Genomic DNA, 23,713 nt, shown 5'->3' with positions numbered 1-23,713 from the left:
CATGGGGTGATAGAGTAACAAGGTGACGGGCATTGAGGAGGGCACATGATGAGATGAGCACTGGGTGTTATACTATCTATTGGCAAATTGAATATAAATTTTAAAACATTTTAAGGATGCAAATGCTGTATAAAGACAATTCCCCCAGAGGCAACCCCCTCACTGCTTGTAGGTACAAACAAGAGTTTGATAAGAGCAGGCTTCCACCAGTGGCTGTAGAAAGAAATGTGCACTCAGAAGATGCTCTTGTCATGAGATCAGCCCACATGGAGGTGAGGCGAGAGAACATGCACACAGCTATCAGAGACACCAGGTACCATTTTAGTAGTTAAAAAGCAGGGCCAATTTTCTCTTCAGCATTCTTCTATTTAATATGGCATGTCATTGAAATTGTAGTATACCTCCAATGCCTGCTGGGCCCACTTTCCCCACAGAAATCGTATTAAAGTTAACCTTCAATCCCATGCCATACCTTTGTGAACCCAAAGACTCCCAGTCTTGCCTTCTGTGGATTCCTGGCAGTTGACATCCTTAAGTATTTCTGTTTCTTGGCCTGCTGCCGAGAATTATAGAGTCCAACCTCTACATCAGTTTCCACTGAAGCACTATGTGAGTTGAGTAGATTTAAAGCTTAAGGTATCAGGAGAGGGGCACAGGTCACAGTGCCTCACAATCCTCCATCTTGCCCACTAGATACCACATGCTCACTCTCATTCCATGCCTTGAAGCCAGCTCACACATGCAGCCCATTTTCTCTCTCACACAAAAGAGATCCATCCGTTCTTCATTCTTAGAAGTTTCCTTTTTCCTAACAAAATTGGTTTTGTACCTGTAAAGAGTTTTCAAAAAGCTACTAAATTTTTATCATTAAATAAGAATATGAAATTTTCTCTGTAACTCAATAAAACTATTTTTGAAAAAAATGTGGTCATAAATCTTTTATTTTTCCTGAACTATCCCTTGCACAAAATATAATCCCCATGGGAGACTAGCTCAATTCTCCCTTTTAAATGCTTACCTAGTTCAAAGCATTTTTCCCTTAGCATTTTCCCTTTCCCTTCACTATACTTGTATTTATATTTTCCCTTTATTTTCATGATTTTTGATTAATTTATGCCTCTTCCCACTAGGATGTAAACTCTAAGAATATAGCAACCAAATCTATTTTTCTTGGTACTGAATCATTAGTACCTTGTAATTAGCCTGGCACAAATGTAGATGATCAAAGCATTTGTTCAATGAATGAATGAATAAAATCATGTCTGCAAACTTATTAATTTCATCTTGCATATGCAGAAGAAAAAATTATAGAGAAAAACAAAACCAAAGGTCTAGAAAAGTGAAATATCTTGCCCAAGTTCATACACCTGATAGCAGAGTGTTTTAATAAGTTTGCCATGTTTGTCCCTCAGCCTTCTTGGGATTTTAGGCTATAAATTCATTGTCATATTACCTAATGGAAGCACTCTTATAAAGAGTGCTTTGAGTAGGAGAGCAGTTCTCATCTTCCCTCAAACCCATATGCTTGACTAAAGAAATATCAAAGAAGTCTGGTCATAGGATTCCCTGATTCTTTTTTTTTTTTTTTTGTAGTTTTATGAACAAATACGATGTGCATGTAAGTTGTCTATTTATTTTCTTTGCTGCACAGCCTGGCACTGGAATTGGTGACTCTGATGGCCAGCTGGGCTGCTCTTTCCACAATAGTTTTGCAGTTCTTGGAGGAGTCATAGTGAGCAATCTCTGCATGGTGAGATTTGTTGCACATCAGCAGCACTTCAAGCTCCTTGATGTTGTGGATGAGGAACTTCTGAAAGCCACTGGGGACCATGTGCTTTGTTTTCTGGTTGTTCCCATAACCAATGTTCGGCATCAAGATCTGGCCCTTGAATCTCCTTCTGTTGGTCATGCTTAATTATGATGTATCAGTCTAACTGGTGCCAGATGAACTTCTTGGTCCTCTTTTTAATGACCTTGGGCTTCACCAGAGGTCTGAGGGTGGCCATGATGCCAAGTAGGAGATGCTGCTGCTATCTCTGCCAGCAGCACTGAGGAAGGAGGATTACTTGACTCCTATTTTCCTGTTGAGAGATATCAAATTAGTTTATATAATACACTGAAACATGATATTTTGTGGCTATCCCTTCTTCCACCACCACTCTTGGAAATCAGTACTTTAAAATGCCTCTGTTATTTCCACTAGAGCTTTTAGTGATTTAGAATCATTCCTCAGATACACCAAAATGCACCAAGAGTTGAGTTGCCACTTCTCAAGAACACATAGAACAAAATGGTGCAGGTGGACAAGCACTCATGAAGTCTTATAAAAACAACTACATAGGGCTGCTAGTCCCCTCTCGGACTTCAAAGAGCCCCAGAAATTCAGGTAAAAGTAGAAGGAGAGTATAAAACATCTTACTTTATTTCAACACATCTTAAAAGTAGTTGGATTGAAATATAAATTTCTCCTTGGAGCCCAAGGATAGATACCTTTATTTTCTTATTGTTTTCTTGTCAAAATGTACTGGTGGAGCTGCCAGGGTGGATAGATTAGGAGCTCAAGAGAGAAAGCTTGTGGCTCCAGGGTCCATGTGGAGTTTGCTTCTGCAAGCAAGGTTTGAGAAGAAGAGAAGAAAATCAGAAGTTGTCGTCTGAGAAGTTGTGATTCAAATCTGTGTCACTCCCCAAGTATTACACAATTTGTTTTAAGATACAGACTGCAAATATGAAAGCCTCTCACATTTTTTCACCCTTGACATATTTCCCAAATACTTTTATATATGTCATTGCCAACATTCACAACATGCAATAAAACTTCATTATTTTGCACAAAATAAAGGACGATCATGCTCCTATAAAGGATATAGACATTATACTTGATTAAATGTGTTAGTTATTCTCTGAAAACTTGCTTACACATTTTAAATGGCAAATCTTCTTTTTGAGGATAAACCTCAACAGAGCCCTTGCACCATAAATTTCAAGTTAGTGTGGCTAACGTCAATGGCATTTGCTATGAATAGACTTGCAAATAATCTCTAGCAAGTGATCCCCACCTGTGAGCCTATCCTTTCTATACAAAACCATTTAGAACTTACTGGATTGCTTGCACTCCCATAAGAATAGTATGAATTATTTCTCATTGGAAAAGATCATTTTTTAAAGGTTTGTAATGATGAGAAAATTATCGGAGCAACTTGTGTCTGCTACTGTGGAGGTTAGGATAATTTCTCTCTTTCCCTCACTTTCTTCTATACTTACACTCTGGTTTCCAAAACCAATGGTACTTTAAAAAAAAAAAACTATAATGGCCCTGCTTTCTAACTTGTTCCATATGTTTGACATGCTTCATAAAATAATTCCACATTAGTTTCCCTAGCCTGGTGTTTGGATCATGACATCTGTTTTTTTCCTATGTTTTCATGATTTATTTTGGTGTCCATGTGAACTTGCTCTATAACAGTAAAAGGAATTTGCTTAGATTCCCCCTTCCTAGAATGTCTCCTGGTGTCTTGCAGACTCATCAGATTTCCTATCCAGGGAGATGTCACACAGCCACTATCAAGCTAACTTTGCCACTTCCTCATGTATGAACTCACATAAGTCACTTCATCTTTCCAGACCTCAATTTCCACATCTGCAAAATGGGGATGATAACAGTAATAACTATTTATGAGGTTTGAGGGGAGGCTTAAGTAAGATGTTATAGGTACATATTTATAAAGCACTCAGTTAGTGCCTGGCACATAGTTAAGCATTTGTTTCTTTGGTAATTAAAGCCAAGGCACAAAGAAAGGCCTCCACGAGACAGATTCCTCTTGCTATATGACCCCTTGCTGGCCCTCATTTATTCATTCACTCAGCAAATGGTTGTCATGTACCACAAGTTAAAATCATCACCAAAGTGGAGTCGTATTGATAACTGAGGCTAAAGGAAGTCCATAATATGAATTGTCTTCATTTAAAATTTTGATGTGCTAAAATAAAATAAAATAAAATAAAATTTTGATGTGCTGTTCATTGTAGATTTTTACACTAATTTTGACTTTAAAAAATATTGCATTACAATATTACCTTGACTACTGATCAAATATTGCCTATCTTGATTACTTGATGTACCCTTCCCCAACTACATTTATGCCCAAAGCACAATGCCTCACTTACATCACCTAGTCCTGGCCCCGGACAGTTGTGAGCAAAAGTCCAATCCTCATGGGGCTAATAATCAAATGGAAAGAAGGACAGACCTTAACAAAGTTATCACAAAAATATGTAAATTCTTTCCATGAATAATGCAAGAGTTTTATATTACCCCTTAGGCCTGTGGCAGAGTGTAAATACATTTTTGAAAGTAAGAGCTCAAGTTTTCATTCATTTTTCAATAGATAGGTGTGAACTGCCTACCATGTGCCAGGCACAGCTCTGGAAACTAGGGCAGAGAAAAAGAGACACATGTTTCTACTTTTAAAGAGTTTATATTTGACTGTGGAAGAGAGACAATGAACAACAAATACATAAAATAAACTATATGTTCTATAATTCTAAGTCGTAAAGAGAGGAAAAAATACATGAAAAGTGAGAGGGAATGGAAAGAAAATTTAAATGTTAGATAAGGACCACCAGAATTGTGATCTTTGAGTCATGGTGTGGGGAAGGGAGAGAGAGGGGTGTGTGGCAGATACGTGGATGAAGACAGTCCAGACAAAGAGAGTGGCTAATGCAGGGCAGGACCCTAAAGTGGAAATGTGCCCAAAGTGTTTAATAGTAAAGAGGATGGTGTGGTAAAGAAAGACTGAGCAGGAATTTAGACTAGAAAGGTAATGGAGGGCTAATCACAGAGGACCTTTTACATCATTCTAAACACTTTGTTTTGCTCTTTAAGTGACAGGACAAATCACTAAAGCATTGGCGTATAGGAGTGATGAGGTCTGACTTAGTTTTAGCAGGATCAATCCAGGGCTGTGCTGAGGATGGACTGGTGGGGAACAAGTGAGGAAATGGGACCAGTTAGGAACCCACTACACAATCCAGACGAGATATGATCGCGGTTTGGAGCAGGATGGCAGCAGCAAAGGGGATGTGAAGCAGTCAAATTCTGTATGGATTTTGAAAGTAGAGCTGATTGGGTTTGCTGTTGACCTGGATGAGGCACAAGAGAGAAAGAAGGGCTAGGGATAACTCAAGGTTTTGAGCCTATGTAACTGAAAGAAGGGGTTTACCATTCACTGAAAAAATAAAGATTGTAAAGAAGTAGACCCAGAAAAGAACAAAAAGGGGCTCAGGGTTGGACATGCTTTTTTCATGATGCCAATAATCAACAAAATGGAGATGGTGCATAGACATTGGCGTGTAAGATTGAACTCTGGAATTCAGGGAATCAGTCTAATACTCAGGTACAGGAGAAGGTTCTAGCAAAGGAGACTGAGCTGGAGAAAATCAAGAGAGTGTGGTGGCTTGATGTCAAGGGAAAAAAAGTATTCTGAGGAAGCAAGTATGACAAACCATCACCCCTGAAGCTGCTGACAAGTCAACAAGGAGAGGCCTAAATCTTGCTCTTTGGAGTTAGCAAAGCAAAGTGACCTTGATATGAGCAATTTTAGCAGGGCACTGCCAATCAAAGCCTGATTTAGTGAATTCAAAAGAAAAACATAGAATTTTTAGAGAATTATTTTGAGTTTTGCTGTAAAAGGAAGGTGCGAGGTGGGGCAATGACCAGAAGGGAGAAGTTGTTCAAGGGTAGATTGTTAAATTTTTGTTTTGTGTTTTAAAATGGGGGAAATATTATGTTGTTTGCACGTGAGGCAGAAGACAAAGGTTAATGACATATAAGAAAGTGTAATGGTAATAAGTCTGGTCTGATGAGTAAGCCTGGTCCTCTGGAGAGCCAGATTGGATCAGATCCATCGTTCACAAACCTTAGCACAAATCAGCATCATCCGGAGGACTTGTTAAAGCACAAATTTCAGAGCCCCACCCCTGGAGTTTCTGATTTGGCAGAGTGGGTTGGGGTCTGAGAATTGGCATGTCTAACAGGTTCCAGGTGATGCTGACCCCACTCTTCCTGAGTCTATTCAATCCATTTTGAAAATATTTGACTTGGAGACTTCTTATTTATTCATGCATTTATTCAACAGGTATTTACTGAGCATGTACTAAGTATCAGGCATCACTGTAGTACTTGGAATTTGGCAATGAGCAGAAGACCCTGACCTTTGGAAGCTACATTCCAGTTCAAAGAGAAGGAGGCAATGAACAAATAAATACATATAATAATTGAGGTGGTGATAACTTTTACAAAGATCAAAAATAAAGCAGGAAAGGGGGATTGGGGTGTAATGAAAAATGGGGCAGGTAGTGAGGGAAGTCCTCACCTAGAAGGTGCTATTTCAGTAAGACATGAAGGAGGCAGGGAAGTGAGATACCAGGGGAGGAGTATTCCAGACAGGAAGTGAAAAGACTCCAAGACTAGCGCAGACCCGGCAAGTCTAAAGAAAAGCAAGGACTGGCAGTCTATGTTGGAGGGGCATGGACAGGGGAGAGGGTGAGGAGCAGAGGGGCCCAGAGGGGCAATGTGGAAACTGGGCCACAGGCTCACAGGAAGGCCTGTAGGCCAGTGAGAGAGCTTTGACTTTTCTCTGGGTGAAGTGGGAAGCCAGGGGAGAGTTTAAAGCCGTGACAAGGCATGACCTGGCTTGCATTTTAATTTATTTATTTATTTTTTCCTGGCCTGCATTTTAAACAGATCCCTCTGGCAGTTGTCTTGTGAATAGTGTACAGGGAGCAGGGTGACCATGAGGAGGAGATATTCGTGATGACTCAGGCAGGGGAGGACAGGGGCCTGGTACAAAACTAATAGAACTGAGGAAATCCCTGATCATTAAGAGGCATTCACTTCCTCACTCCTCTTCCCCACAACAGAAAAGAAATACCCCCTGCCCAGATTTCTTTCAGTGGGGATCCCTGAGTCCATCTCCAATCTCATTATCATGGAGTTATACTTTATTTTCACTGGATCCCGGGGTTAGTTCCACTAATTCACCTTCCTACTTTTTTAGTTCTTTCTTTAGTTTATCTGTTTGCTTTTTCTGGAGAACTTTCTAGGAGAGTTTTTTCTGGGTAGTTGCTCACATGTTTGAAAAGAACACCTGATTATTCATTTGGCATACCTAATGTATCATTTTTATAGATAATCAAGTCCTGAAGTTCAAATCCTTCTTCAGGACCTGGAGGCCTACTGTTACCAGTGAGAAAGGCGATGTGATTTTTTGTTTTAATTTGCATTGCATATTCCCCTCTGACAGCTTTCTGTCACTTATTTCATCTTTACTGACGTGTCTAGGTGTCTTCTCCATTCTACACACTCATCAGTGGTCCCCTTTCAATGTAAAAATTCATGTAATTATTTTTTATTGTTATTGAAGTATTCTTGGTATACAATCTAATTTTGGTTTTAGGTGTGCAAGGTGTTAAAAACTCATGTAATTCTTGAGTCCTGACAAAATTGTCTTCTATTATTTCTTTGATAATTTTATCCCTTTGTTTTTCTCTGTTCCATTTTTCTGGAATTTCCATAAATCGGGTATTGAAGCTCAAAACTGATCCTCTGCAACTCATTTTTCCTTTTAACTGTATCTTCCATGCTTCTATACTTTTTACTTCAGAGTGATTTTTGACAGACCTATCTACCAACACTGATTTTAAATTTTGTGTAAGTTACATGCTTAATTTTTAATTTATCTTTCTTGCTTTTAGATTTTCCCTTATTATAGCATTCTGCTTTTATTTTGTGGAGACATTATTCTTGGATCTCTTTCATGATACAGATTAGTTTTTTTGTTCAGTTGTTTTTGCTTGTTTTTACTTTATCTCTTGTGCATGATTATCTATATACTCCCAGACTAGGTTTCATACATCTTTATCTTGGTATCTTGTATTCATTTTGCAAGTTTTTAAAAAGTGATTGGTAATCTTTGGCTGTTGATTCACATTTAAGAATGGGACAACAAGTTAGCTGACTTGAAGTTCAGTGACTATGGGCAGAAAAATGGCAGAGCTGGTTCTTAGGCTGGGCACTCTAGCTCCATATGGTAGAACGAGGAAAGATTTGCTCCAGAGCACTAATACACACAGCAGCTGCTCCAATTCTTCCTAAAATAGTTTTGCTTCTTTTCTAAGGGGGAATTAAAGACGTGAAACCATAAAATTCCTAGAAGAAAATATGGAAGCTCCTTAACATCTGTCCTGGTAATGATTTTTTTGGATTTGACACCAAACACATAGGCAATAAAAACAAAAATAAACAAGTGGGGCTACATTAAATTAAAAAGCTTCTGCACAGCAAGGGAAGCCATCTAAAAAAATGAAAAGGCAATCCATTGAATGGAGAAAATATTTGCAAATCATATTTCTGATAAGGAGTTAATATGCAAAATATATTAAGAACTCGTACAAATCAATAGCATAAAACCAAACAGTCCAGTTAAAAAGTGGGCAGAGGAACTGAATAAACATTTTTCTGAAGAAGACATACAAATGACCAGCAGGTACATGGAAAGGTGCTCAACATCACTAATCTTCAGAGAAGTGCAAATCAAAGCCACAATGAGATACCATCTCATGCCTGTTAAAACGTCTATCATCAAAAGGCAAGAGATAATGAGTACTGATGAGGATGTAGAGAAAAGGAAAACTTGTGCTCCATTGGTGGAGATGTAAATTGGTACAGCCACCATGGAAAACAGTATGAAGCTTCCTCAAAAAACTAACACTAGAAAAAAAAAACTAACACTAGAACTACCATATAATAATATAATCTGGGTACATATCCAAAGGAAATGAAAGCAGGATATCAAGATATCTGCACTCTCATGTTCACTGCAGCATTATTCACAATAGCTAAGATATGGATACAATGTAAGTGTCCATCGATGGATGAATGCATAGAGAACATGTTTATATGCATGTGTGTATGTATATAAATGTGTATATATGTATATGTGTGTGTATATATATATATATGTACATGGATGTATACATACATACATACACTCACAAGGAAATATTATCCAGCCATGAGAAAGAAGTTCAGTGAAATAAGTCAGACAAAGAAAAACAAATATGACATGGTATTATTCATACTTGGAACCTAAAACAACGTCAAATTCATTCAAACAGTAGTAAAGTGTTTGCCAGAACCTAGGTAGGGGCACAGGAGACAGGGAGAGGTTGGTAAAAGGGTATAAACTTTCAGCTAGAAGATGAACAAAGTCTGAAATTCACTAAGGGAATAGAAGTTCTATGTTCTCACCAAACACCACCACCAACAACAAAGGCACAAATGTGAACTGAAGGATATGTTAATTAACTAGATGTTGGAAATCCCTTCACAACGTATGTATACACATATACAGGCTTCCTCTGCTATCCCGAAGTTTGCTTTACAGGACTTCACTTTATAAAAGACCTAAATTAGTAACTGGTTTCCCTCAGCAAAAGAGGATTTCCACTTTTACGAAACAGTAACTGCTTTTCCACCTTACACTATCTCGGCTTATGCAAGTTTTCATGGGAATGCTCTACTTGCGGATAGCAGGGGAAACCTGTATCAAAATCCTTTCACTGTGTATATGTGTATCAAATTACCATGATGTACACATTAAATATCTTATGATTTTATTTGTCAATGATACCTCAATAAAGGAGAGAGAGAGAGAGAGAGAGAGAGAGAGAAAATAAGCCAAGAAAATAAGCCAAGAAAGACGAGAAACCCAGTTTCTGACTTGAGTGAAGACATCTACATGTTGTAATGGGCCTGGGGGGACAGGTTGACTGCCCTACACAGATTATCAAATACATCCTTCATTTTCAGTCCTCTGCCTCCTCCCACCCTCCATTTACCAACAAACCCAGAGACTCTGTAGCTTCACCGGGGTTCTGTTAGTTCAACCTGAGAATATTTCATTCATTCATTCATTCATTCATTCACTCATACAGCACAGTAGGGAGCAGCAGAGAGTCTTAAGTAGACTCTGTGCTGAGCACAGAGCTGAATGTGGGGCTTGATCTCTCAACCCTGAGATGATGACCTGAGCCGAAACCAAAGTCACATGCTTAACTGACTGCACCACCTAGGTGCCCCTTTGAGTGTTAGTTATGACTTCTAAAACAAAACTTTCTATTTACTTTCAGTCTTCCAGAATATGTTGAAATTTCACATTCATTGATGCTCTCTCCCACTCCCTTTGCTGTTACAGAATTTTTTAAATAAGGAATTATAAAAACAAATGACCACCAGGGCCAGGAAGATAAAACAACTCTGTGTAGCAGGCTGTTGAAGACTTGTCATTCGTTTGAAATGGTGACCATTATCTATCCCCCAGCCTGTTGTAAGAAAAAAATATGTGTCGTAAAATCTATGATTTTTCAGACTTGACAGAAGTATTAACTTTTATGAGAAATAGTTTTTAAATGTCAGGAAATAATATTTTTCCAAATATTCTAAAAGCCAATCAAAATATGTCCACTGGCAAGATCCAGTCCTTGGTTTGCCAGTTTTCAATCTCTGATTTGTATCTTTTTAAAAATTTATTTATTTTTATTTTTTAATTTTTTTAAATTTAAATTCAATTAATTAACATATAGTATATTGTTAGTTTCAGAGGTAAAGGTCAGGGATTCATCAGTCTTATGTAACACCCAGTACTCATTACATCACGTGCCTTCTTTAATGCCCATCACCCAATTACCCCATCCCCCACCCCCTCCCCTCCAGCAACTCTGTTTGTTTCCTATGATTAAAAGTCTCTTACAGTTTGTCTCCCTTTTTAAAAAAACTATCTCTCTGCCCTCATTACAATAAGTTTACAGAAATGAGGGAAAATAAGTATAGGTATTCAGGCTGCCTCCAAATTATAGGTGTTAAATTCTATATTACCTGTAAAATTTTAAAACAATGTCCAGTGCATAGTAAACAATAAATGTTAACTCTTGTATCAGTATCATGAGTTATTTGGACCTTTAGTTCTATCGTCATGCTGCAAAGGGCAACAATAACTTACACATTCAGCATCAAAAACACCAGGGCTAGGTGGCAGTTTTCAGAGGTCAGAGCAACACTGTGCCAGCACACTAAGGGATGGCAAACAATTGACTCTCACCTTGAAAGAAAGGGGGAAAAAAAAAAGACATAAAATACCTATTAAGTAGGTGGTTGCCAAGAATACACTTTAACAAATTCTAATTATATCCTAAATCTTGGCACTCATTTCTCCTTAAGAGAACCTAGAAAAATTCCATCTCAATTTCCATGGCTCCCAGAAATTTAGGTTTTCTTAAAGACACCCTACCATGCTTACACATCATTCAAAATCCTTTCCCTTAAACATCTGTGGGGGCTGTAGAAGACACACAAAAATATATTAAACACACACATGCATGCACACTCATCCATGCACATGCACTCCCACACAGACGCAAGCATGACACGCACACATATCCAGGCACACATGCACACTTTTTCTCATTCTGCTACTCCATCAAGGCATTCTCCAGTTTCCCGCAGTCTTTCACACGAATCTATCTGGGCGCTTTGCTGGAAATTATTTGTCAATGATCTGTAGCATCACTGAGAGTTTCTGCGTCACATACAGAAATAGCTATCCAGCTTGGGGACAGAGGTCGTCATGCTTCCCCAGTGGTCCTCAGGCTCCTTTGTGCTGGCATCAGCGATCACAAAAAGAGTCACCCTTACCTCCAGGGTGTCCTGCAGCTAAGTATCACCAAAGTCTTCCCACTGCTGACAATACTGCGCCACCGATGGTTTGCTTTTGTCACAATGCAGTTTTAAAAATCATCTCGAGCCCTAATTACCCAGAGTGAGAATTCGGTCTTCTCTAAATTTACAGAAGAGAATTGAAAGCAGGGGCCTCTGGGCTATACATTTTAGTTATTTATAGTGAGGTCAAGGAGCCACAGCTGGAAGAGCAAAGAAACATATTTTTTTTTTTCCCAAGCACATAGCAGCAAGAACCCTGGATGGGTGGACCATTCCTGTTCAGTGCTAAAAAGTATACTGTGGGAACAAATGGGTTTTTTCTTAGTTTCCTATGATGGTATCAGAGAGAACCAAGCCCATATTATCCCTTTGCAGGACTGACCTCTTGTATCATGTGACTTCTCTGAATCTCATTTTCCCATCTGGGAAGTAGGAAACCAAGCTCATGGGCTTGTTTCAAAAGATGCATAAGGTGGGGCACCTGGGTGGCACAGTCGGTGAAACATTTGCCTTAAGCTTAGGTCCTGATCCTAGGGTCTTGGGATTGAGTCCTGCATGAAGTGACCTGCTCAGCGGGGAGCCTGCTTCTCCCTTTTCCCTTGCTCTTCCCCTCTGCCCTGCTCTCTCTCTGTGTCAAATAAATAGAATCTTAAGAAATTAAATAAATACATCTTAAAAAAGAAAGACCTATAAGCTAAATATCCCTACTCTATAAGTGAGGAAATTAATGTCTCAGCATGTACAAAGAGCTTTGCACATTGAAAAGTGCTTTATGAATTTAAGTTATTAACATTACTGTTTATCTAGAACTAGTAAGAGATCTGCTCCCCACCTTCCTTCCTCTTCGACTACGTGAATTTGGAACTTACAGCCCAGTGATATCACAAAAGAACATTTAACATTGCAACCGGGGATAAAGATGTTATAACCCTGGTCTGGGAAAAATAACTTTCAGAGGGAGAACTAGCCAACATGCTCATTTTAATGGAGGGATGATTAGAGAGCCAAACATTGCATCACTGAACCTGTGAACCTACTGTTGGTTTCCCCTTAGTAAAGCAGCCGAAGGGTGTTTTAATGAAAGGAGAGGATGTCACCCTAGGGAGGGATTTAGCTACTGGAGAGTTCTTGCAGGCAGAAGTAACTGTGCTGAGAACAAAAAAGAGAATTCTTGGAGAATTGCAGACCCTTTGACCAGAGTCTCAAACTTGAGAGAACATCAGAAGCCCTTTGGGGGCTTGATAAGAACACCAGTGGCTGGGTCCCACCCAGAGAGTTTCTGATTCACCACATCTGGATTGGGGCCAAGGACGTGCATTTCTAGCAAGTTCCCCAGAGATGTTGATGCTGCTTGTCTTCCCTCTGCACTCATCTCTGTTCTCATCACCTCTTCTAAAGACACTGGTCACATTGGATTAAGGCTTACTCGAATGACCTCTTGCTATCTAAATCACCTCTTTAAAGGCCCATCTCCAAGTATGGCCATGGTTCTGAGTGACTAGGGGTTAGGGCTTCCATGTGCGAATTTGGGGGCTGGAGAGGGACATCATTCAGAGAATGAATTGCCAACTCTGCTGACACAGTGACAGAAATCTCAGCAAGCCAGGAGCCAGAAAGCAAATCCCACACACAAGCAGACACCTTACGCATCACTACATGGAGTGTGTCCAAGGATGAGAGGCAGGATGGGGAAATATTCCAGAGGACTTTGTGAGACAATGGGAAGATGGCAGGGCCTTCAGACCTGAAGAGTACTGTGGTTCTTTGAGTCTCTAAAATTGATTTGCTGCAGAAAGTATTAGTTTAACCTAATTTTAATAGGGTAAAGCCCAAAAGGTTTTTAAATAGGGAGCAAGTGTCAGCTGGTAGATTTCTGAGTGGGAGTTTATTTAAGCAGAATGAGGCAGTAGTCCTTCTAGAAATTAAATCCATCAGCTTCTGCATTGAGCCAGAGCATTCATGCTCCCCAGGAGCGTGTCTCAACCTCTGCATCACTGATCATGTGAACAGAATAATTCCCGATATGGTAGGAGGACCATCCTAGGCACTGTAGGATGTTGAGCAGCACCCTTGGCCTTTTCCATTAGAGGCCAGTAGCACCTGTCCCCAGTTGGGACAACCAAAAATGTTTCTTGACATTGCCGAATGTCCCCAGAGGCAGAGGAGTACAAAATTGTTCCAGGGAAGAACCACTACTCCATAGGTTCTGTCTTAACCCATTTGGGCTTCTAGAACAAAAGTAGCCTAGATTGGGTGGCTTTAGCAACAAACATTTATTTCTCACCATTTTGGAAACTAGGAAGTCCCAGATGAAGGCCCTGACAGGTTCAGTGTCTGTGAGGGCCTCCTTCCTCATGCACAGACTGTACTGCTGGTTCCTCACTTAGGCTGGGGAAGGGAGAGAGAAAAGAGATCTCTCAGGGTCACCTTCATAAGGGCACTGATCCCTCTGATGGAGGCTTCACCATCATGGCCTAATCACTTCCCAAAGTCCCTACCTCTTAATACTACTGCCCTGGGGATTCAGTTTCAGCATATGAGTTTAGAGAGACACAAATCTTCAGTCTCTAGCATGTTCCATTTCATAAACCCCAAGCACATTATCTGCATCCTTAAGGGTAATGCTATGGAGCCAGCACACACACTTCTCATTGACCGGGAGGCAGGGACCCACTGATACTCACTTGCTTTCACACACCAAAGAAGAGTCTCTGTGATTCTCAAATCTGTATCTTTTACTAGGCTGTCTCCACGCTCTAGAATAAGGACATTCAAGTTCTGTAACTAGCATGACTCTAATTTCCTGAATTAGGATAATGAAAAGACCTCTGGTTCTAGGCCCAGGGAAGAGATCACATAGGAGTGAAAGTGAGGCTAATTTTCATGGGCAGTCGTGCGTGTGAGCAGCAGCGTGGGGCTTCCCTGAGGCTCAATCTTCTTGCTGTAGCCTGACAGACGTGTGTCAGGTAGAAACTTCAAACTGTCAGGGTATGAAAAACACACCCCAGCCCTCTGTGATTTATCAGGCAGAGGCACAGCTTGTCAGCCTGTTAGTTACTGTCACGATGGTGCCAGAGTGATTTTGATTCTTTCATCAAACACATGAAATACTTTGTGTTGCAGGGAAACCCTTTGGGGAATCAAAGACCTGTGGCTTCCTGGTTCCTTTCTTTTTTCTTTTTCTTTTCTTTTCTTTTCTTTTTTTTTTTTTAATGTTTCTTGGATGTCAGAGGTAATGCATGGCTTCAGAGGAAAGGAGAAGATAAGCAATCAATCTAAGGAATACTCAAAGGAATGGGCAGAAAGCTGGCTCAGCCAGGCAGAAGGGGCACTCATTTATTTATGTCACAATATTCACAGAAGACCTAACGTGTGCCCAGGCTTGGGCCTGGCATGGGAAACTCAGAGATAGACACAGTATGCTTCGTGCCCTCAAAGTTCTCACTGACATGCCCCAGTGAGACACTTAATTCACTGTTACGCAATGGTGCTCAGGTGTTCTCCACCAGAAGAAAGGCTAAGAAGCCCGATTAGGAACGAAAGGACAAGGGATACACATTTAGGGATGCCCTGCTTAATTAAATCATGATAGGAGCTCTTCTGTCTGCTGTTGATTCATAATAAAGGAGACTCACTGGAATGGAAGTATAATTCCATTTGATTCTTTCTCTTATAATCAATCTTTTAGGCTGTATTATTTCTCTCCCATTCAATCCAGACGACTGCTTGAATCCCCACCCAATATGGGGGTACCATTCTTTCAACAATTCTTTGTGATTTGTCTCATTGGCAAACTGTTAACTTCTCTTGAATGAGTCTTTTTTTTATTTTAATTTATTTATTCATGAGAGACATAAAGAGAGAGATAGAGATTGGGGCAGAAACATAGGCAGAGGAAAAAGCAGGTTCCCTGTAGGGAGCCTGATGGGGGACTTGATCCCAAGACCCTGGAATCATGACCAGAGCCAAAGGCAGATGCTCAACCACTGAACCACTGAGGAGTCCCAGTCTCTCTTTTTTTAAAATAAAGATTTTATTTTTAAGTAATGTCTACACCCAACGTGGGGCTCAAACTCACAACTCCAAGATCACAAGCTCTACTCACTGAGCCAGCCAGGCGCCCCTATCCTAAATAGTTATTTTTCCTACTTGTTGTTCTTTATGCTTTTGTGTTTACCAAATGTTCTCACTTTCTTCCTCTTTTAGTTGTTTTTATTGCAACTTTTAAACGTCCCACTCCCACTAATAATTCTCTGCTTTTCTCTCAGATTTTCTAGGACAAGTTTGCCTTCTTTTAGCAAAGAGACATTGAGAACCAAACAGAGCCAGACATATTATTTCTGATTCTGCTAATTTTACCTTATTGTAGCTGCAGTAGCAACTCAGGTGAGATTTCAACAAGGACTTGTGTGTGCAGACTCTAAATTAAAGATGTTGATCTATTTTATCCTTTCAGTGCAAAATGGCACCTTCCCTCTGAAGCCTCTGTTTATACAGCACTCGGTTGATTTTGAGTTTCAATTGATTGCAAAGGAAACAGATTAGAAGCCAACAGTGGGACTGAGCCAGCCGAATCAGTCAGTGAAGTTTATTGTGCTACAAAGGACAAGACAAAATTAGAGCAAATAAAGCTGAGTGTTTGTAAGCTGGTGTTTTATGAGGGGGAAGGATAAACATGTGAGCCCTGTTTATTCATGGCTTTTTAAACTAAAGCAACTCAACTTGATCTTAGGACATAGCAGTGATATGGTCAGGCCATCTTGTACATCCATTTTCCTCTACTTTGCATGGCCAGGAAAGGACAAAGGAAGAAAGGGAATGTCCTTTCCCAGTGCCCAGTTGGGGCACACGTGTCCTGTGCATGGACAGAATTGGGCTGAGTCAGTCAGGTGCTCAACACATCTGCTAAGAGGTTGGAAGAAGTACAAGAAACCAGTCCATTTCCTCCATTTATTTTTCCATCTGATATTTTTTCTCCCCGTGTAAGTACCCAAGCAGAGAGTGTTCCTCAGGCATTTTCTCCCACATGATAGCAATGGGTAAACTAAAAAATGAAATATCAAAACTTCCTTTACCCTACACGCATCATCTGCTCCAACCAAATCGACAAGACTATCAGTTTTTGAGCACTTACTATTTGCCGCACATGATTCTGAGTGCTTTATCTACATTTGTTTACTTTGTATTCTTAGAATCCATAGGAAAACCCATGAAGTAGGTCCTAATGGCCTCATTTTACAGATTAGGAAACTGAGGCTCAGAGAATTTAATTAGCAAACCCAAGTTCACACATATGCCTACTAAGTGATCAAACTATGATTTGAATCAAGGTCTGTGTGACTCCATACTGTCCTGATCATTCTTCCTGGCATGCATATGGACAAATATATATTGCCTTTGTCTTTTTGGCCTCACTATATGCATTCCTCATGGAATGGCATTCCTTTGCATTTCCATTCATCATTTCACTCCATTCATCTAGTCTTTTCATTCCCTCAAGTCTTCCACAGAGCTTAATCCAGCCTTTCCAAGAATCAGTTACTTCTCTGAAATCCTATGGTGCTTCTTTCCTTGGCATTTCACAAATGCAACCTTCTGCTGCTTGTCTGTTGGGCTTAGAGGCTAATATAAGCTGTTTATCCACTGAATATACAGATAGTTTGTGGCTATAATCCCTTCTGCTAAGATGTATGATGGGATGTTTCCCCAACCAGCATAACCCTAAGGCCTAGCAGAGTAACTGATACATAGGGGTACTGAATGTATTTTTATCAAACAAATATATATGGAAAGGAATGTTGAGGTTGAGAAAGATAAGATCTACATGCCTAAAAGCCAAAGAAGCATCTTGTGAAAATAATTTTTGTCAACAAAGATTAATCCAGGCCTAGGAGGTCAGTGTGGGAGAGGGGTGGTTTTAAGTGCCACCTAATATATGTTGCTCCCATTATCCCTGGCCCATTAATCACCATACTACCCAATAACCCTAGCAGAACTCAACAGAAATCCCTGGGATTTAGAGTTTATAAAGTAAATAAATAAAAGGGCTGCTTTATGAAGATTTCTGTAAGGCCCAGAGCACACCAAGTGCTGCTTCTCTTTAGCCCAGGCAATAGACCATAGCATTAAGTGGACACAGAAAGCATTTTCCTCTCCTGAGGAGGGCAGTGACCCAGGAGGCAGAGATCATGAGATGTGAGAAGGAAGAAGACTGTAGAAGCCTGGTTAGGAAGCTAAACGACCTGCACATGGGAAGCAGATGAGAGGACATTACAAATCATTGCTGGCAAGAGACATCCCTGAAGAACCAAAAGCAGGAGAGAGAACATGGTAGTGTCCCAGGGTAGCCAAGAGACCTGTCTCAATAAGGTGTGATGAAGAACTTCCGGACTACCTAGTAGACAAGAAATCTATGTGGGGTAGCACAAGTGGGATACTCCCTCAGAGCTTCTTGAACCAATGCAGAGAAATTTGAGGAGGGAATGGTAGGCGAAACTATACATAGTAGATGAGCCAGAGAAGTATTGCTGGCTTGGGTATTTGGTTTTTTTACTAATTAGTTTTATGTGTAGCCCAGACACACTCTGGCTATTTATACCAGTATGTGCCATGATTTCTGTATAAGAATGCAATCTCATAGGTGTTGGAAAATATATATCATATTCATTTGGTATCTCCAAACCTTGGCAAGATGTTCTCCATTAGATCCTGTGGTGATATGAATCTCAAAGAGATCATCAAAATGCACCTACCTTTGCTTCCCTACATACACTTATTACTGCTAATTTTTTTTAAAGTTTTGCTTCTGCTCTACAATGTTCTAGTAATAGTATATTAATTCCAACAAATAATTATACCTTAACCAATCAAGGACATGCCCTCCCCCCAAAAAAGCCCTTTGTACTTTTAAAAGTCTTTAGTGCACATTCTGTTGCCTCAGAGAACGACACTTTGAGGAATCCAGGGTCAAGCGAACTTGCCAAAAACCACATAAACAGTATCCCTAGACATCACAAAACAAAGTAGAGAGCACAACCTTTTTCAAAAGAAAACAGATAAAACACGAAAACAATCTGGCCACTGCAGGGGCCCATTTGTGCCCCAGTAGAATGTCAGATGCACCTAAAGCAACAAGAGCCTATTGGACTCTGTGTTGCCAGGAAACAGATTCTCTTTTCTATGCTCTAATGCCTTTTCACCACGCTGAGAAAGCTGGCATCATGATAGTCAGACCCAGATGGGAGAAGATGACTCTTAATGACCCTCCTCTTCTAGAAGTTGAGATAGTGGTGTTCTAATCTAGACTATCAGTTAAAAATAGACCTGCCCTACGACCCAGCAATTGCACTGTTGGGGATTCACCCCAAAGATACAAATGCAATGAAACGCCGGGACACCTGCACCCCGATGTTTATAGCAGCAATGGCCACGATAGCCAAACTGTGGAAGGAGCCTCGGTGTCCAACGAAAGATGAATGGATAAAGAAGATGTGGTTTATGTATACAATGGAATATTACTCAGCTATTAGAAATGACAAATACCCACCATTTGCTTCAACGTGGATGGAACTGGAGGGTATTATGCTGAGTGAAGTAAGTCAGTCGGAGAAGGACAAACATTATATGTTCTCATTCATTTGGGGAATATAAATAATAGTTAAAGGGAATATAAGGGAAGGGAGAAGAAATGTGTGGGAAATATCAGAAAGGGAGACAGAACGTAAAGACTGCTAACTCTGGGAAACGAACTAGGGGTGGTAGAAGGGGAGGAGGGCGGGGGGGTGGGAGTGAATGGGTGACGGGCACTGGGTGTTATTCTGTATGTTAGTAAATTGAACACCAATAAAAAATAAATTAAAAAAAAAAAAAAAAAAAAAATAATCTAGACTATCCCAAAAATAATCAGGCTTCTTTTGAATCAGAGTACTGATGATAGTAGAAAATGAAAATTGGTTTGCTCTCTTGAGAGCCTCCTCACAATAACATAATATTTCTTTTATGATTCTGTAGATCTTAAGTCACTAAATTCGCTAGATCAGCTTCTGCTGAAAATGCTAGAAACATAACTTAAACTTGCATGACAAAAGGGGAAATTGGGGGGGCTAGGGAGTCAGCTGTGAATAGCTCTAGGCTGCAGGTGGCTTTAGAGAAAATTGGGGTGGGGCCTAGAATATCCAGGATGTTCTCTAATGTCTCAAGTTAGCTTCTCTCTTGAGTTCCAACCTTCCTTCAGACTGGCTTTGGTTAAGTGGGTCAGAGCAGATCCATTTACTACTCCTCCCTTCATATCTCCCAGCTTCACCCATCATCCAAAGGGAGAGCAGCCTGGGATGGACTGGCTCAGCTTGGGTCCCCTGCCCATCCTAAACTTGGCAGGTGGCAAAACTTCCACCAGGAGCACTTGATACAAGTGGATATTGGAGACATTTCCAAAAGGGAAGGGGATATGATTCCAGAAGTAGGAAAGGCAGTTGGGTGGATAGTAATAATGGTCCACTATACCACTTAATTCTGAAATTCTGATTTTACAAAAAGGAATATTATGCATTTAAAATTAATTTAATGTACTTTCTAGGAGATTTTACCTAGATTTCAATTTTCTTGCCTTTTTAAAACCCCTTTTCTATCAATCCAGGCAATCAAGAAATTGTTAAGTTCCTTATATGTGCAAAATAGAATCTTTAAGAAATAAATAAGCAAGCAGATACACCAAGCACTTTAAAAAAAAAAAAAAAGCTAAATATTCTCCTCGCCACAGCCTAACCAATCTACATCTCGTGCTCCATACACAGTACACATCTTTGCATAGAGGTTCCTTTCTCTAGGATGTTCTTTTTCCTTCCTCTATCCATATTCACCTCTCCCTTCTTTCAAAATTAGGCTAGAAGCTCACCTCCTCTATAAAGCTTTCTATGATCAGTCTGACTTCTTTCTCAGCTTCTCACCCAGTGCTTTTGTCACAGTATGTCCTCTATTATCTTAGGTTTTGTTCTTTCAATCAGGAAGCTTTCCCTTTTCTGGACATCAGAAACCTGTCTTTTGAAAATGCTAAGTACAGAGCCTGGGTGTCGAGAGTGAATGGGTAGATTCTTTACCTTCACCTATGGTTCAAAAATTTTAAAAGATACTAAGGCAAAATTCTAAGGGTGTACTAAGGAGAAATAATAAATACATTATTTTTCGTAAATAACTGGCATTAAAATGAACATCCCTCAGTAGCGAATGTAGTGCTAAGCCTCAGCTCCTTTCAGGCAAAATTCGGAACAATGTCTTAATTCAATCATAGAGTACTGGATGCCAATGTGCCAAGTAACTGTGTTAGACAACTCAGGAAATACAAAGATGAGAAAAAAGAATCTGCTTATCAAGAAAATCATAACCTAGCAGAAGTGAAAGATTCTGCTTCTGAAATGGCTGGATTAAAGGTGTGTTGGAAAAGATACATGAGTATAGTGGATGATGAGCCTTCTTAATTTACCTGGAAGGATTTAGCTAAGAAATGTATCTTTTGCATATTCCTATGTAAAAGTTTCTCCCTTTATTTTTTTTTCCTTTCTACCTACTCCTCACTCACACTCACACTTTTACCTGGACAGAAACTATGCCCACTTATATTTGTTTCCATAAAGCATTCAGTAAAAATCTATTGAGTGAGTGAATGCAAGCTGACACGGGGCAGATACAGGTGGTAAAGTGCCTTGTACATCTTGCTCAAGGGTTGGTATTTTATCCTGTAAACTGTAGATCCGCATCACAGCTTCCAAAGGAGAGAGTCAAGATTAGGTTTGTATCTCATAAAGAATACTTGTGTGTAAGCAGAGTATGCACAGGATGAGGCAGGAAGAGACAAGAGGCTGTAATAATGTTCTGAACAAGAGATGATAAAGGTCTGAGCTCAGGCAGTAATAATGGGGATGAAGAAGCCAAGACGAATATTCACGAGATAGAATTTGGTTTCTGCTTAGATATGGAGTTGAAGGAAGAGTCTAGGATGAAACCAATTTGAATGAACAAGAGAATCTGGGCAGTGCCTTCAAGATTATTGTAACAGAGCTTTTCTGTGTGCACACAGGGGTGATTGATAGTGTAAGTAGCGCAAGCCCACACAATTGACATCCATGGTTGATGCCAAATTTTTCTCACCTTTGAAACAACACCTGCACGGAGAGAGACTTGGCTCAAGTATTTTGTGAACTGCCACTGTACTTGTACTTGTTAATTTTATAAGTTACATAATTATTCCCTTTGATGTGTCTTAAATGTCAAAGTTACTGTTCCAAAGTAACAGCAGAGCAGCAAATTAAGTGACTTTTACTGAACTTACTAAGTCCTAGCTATTTAGGCAAGCTATCAACATCAGCTACTTTTACAAAATACTTTCATGAACTCTTGGGATCTCCCCTAAAAAAGATGCCTCTAACCAAGTGTAATTATTTCATTGAAGTTGGAAAATAAAATGCAAGCACAAACTGGAGCGTTGTTGCCTCTCAGCCCCATTCAGAAGTGACCCACCTTGACAGGCTGGGAACCCAGAGGCCACTTTGCTCTAAGTAAGAATTTCAAAAGGAACAGCTGAACGAGTGAGCTCAAACATTTCAGATCCATGAATAAGGCCAAAGAATTAGGAAGTAGATGTTGTCATCCTGATTCAATTCTTCACCTCCACATCAGTCTAGAGAGAGAATTCTGTGGCTAGGGAGGAAAAGATAATAGACACAGAACAGAGACAAGCCATGAGAGTTACCCACTAAGGAGAGAAGTGCAGAGACTATGTCCCAACCCTTTCCTCCTTCAACCTCAGCCTCCGCGGGGACCCCAAAATTCCTTCAGCCCTCCGTTTAAGTTGTTGGATTCAAAGTTAGGAGAATCCTGAGCCTCAATTCTCAAGGGAAGTCTTTGGAAAGCAGCTGACTGTGCCAGCAGATGGTGTGGCCATCTCAGAGTATAAAAGGAGAGGGCTGGGGACAACCTAGGAGATTCTTTTGGCCCTAGAATCAGCAAGGGTATGCCCAAAGGCTGTTGTGGTCACTTAGAGTGGGTGCAGCCATCAGCCCAAAGACAGTATTGGTGGATTATAGAAGAATTATGGTAAAAGCACTAATGCAGAGACTACAAAGTGGATTGTCCGGTAGGGTTCACCTAGAATGCTGTTCATTTTTTTTTTTTTTTTTTTTTTTTTTTTTTTTTTTTTTTTTTTAATTTTTTTTTTTTTTTTTATTTATTTATGATAGGCACACAGTGAGAGAGAGAGAGGCAGAGACACAGGCAGAGGGAGAAGCAGGCTCCATGCACCGGGAGCCCGATGTGGGATTCGATCCCGGGTCTCCAGGATCGCGCCCTGGGCCAAAGGCAGGCGCCAAACCGCTGCGCCACCCAGGGATCCCTAGAATGCTGTTCAAATGCCATTATGGTAGAGATAAGCCAGATCCTTCAATGACTGGACAATGGCAGGCCACCCAGACAAACCCAAGTCATGAAATAAACCTCTCTCCACCATTTGCATCACCCTCTAAGCATCATATTAACTCCAGGCACAAGAGGAATGTAGTTGACTAACCTCAAACCTGAAATGACAGACAGCAACTTAACATGACTGTGTTTCCTTGGTAATGACTCCATTATGATGTTTGCATCAGAGACAATAGGAGCTTGAGATAGAAATTAAGTTTTCATTTAAAACTTGGAATTTACACATTTGCTCACCTGAGCAAAAGTAACTGTAAAATATGTACACAAGTTCATAACATAAAAGTAAAGGACAGGAACTCTAGTGTAAGGCAGACCCAGATTTGAAGCCAGCTGTCCCAGTTACAGCTGTGTGGCTGTGAGCATGTGACTCATACCATCATCCTCATCTGACTCCGACTTCTGATGTTTATTCATTACTAAACTTAATCCTTTGCCCATGGATCCCAGTGGGCCTAATGAGGAGATCCCATC

General features: G+C 40.1%; 1 pseudogene; it reads right to left on the bottom strand.

The window, feature by feature from the left end:
• Window positions 1-1,565: 1,565 nt before the first annotated feature.
• Window positions 1,566-23,365, bottom strand: LOC102151986 (annotated as a pseudogene).
• Window positions 23,366-23,713: the final 348 nt, after the last annotated feature.

Source organism: Canis lupus, chromosome 7 (assembly GCF_011100685.1).
Source record: "Canis lupus familiaris isolate Mischka breed German Shepherd chromosome 7, alternate assembly UU_Cfam_GSD_1.0, whole genome shotgun sequence".
Classification (NCBI taxonomy): domain Eukaryota; kingdom Metazoa; phylum Chordata; class Mammalia; order Carnivora; family Canidae; genus Canis; species Canis lupus.
The sequence above is the reverse complement of the archived record's forward strand: the minus strand, read 5'-3'. Positions and strand labels throughout refer to the sequence as shown.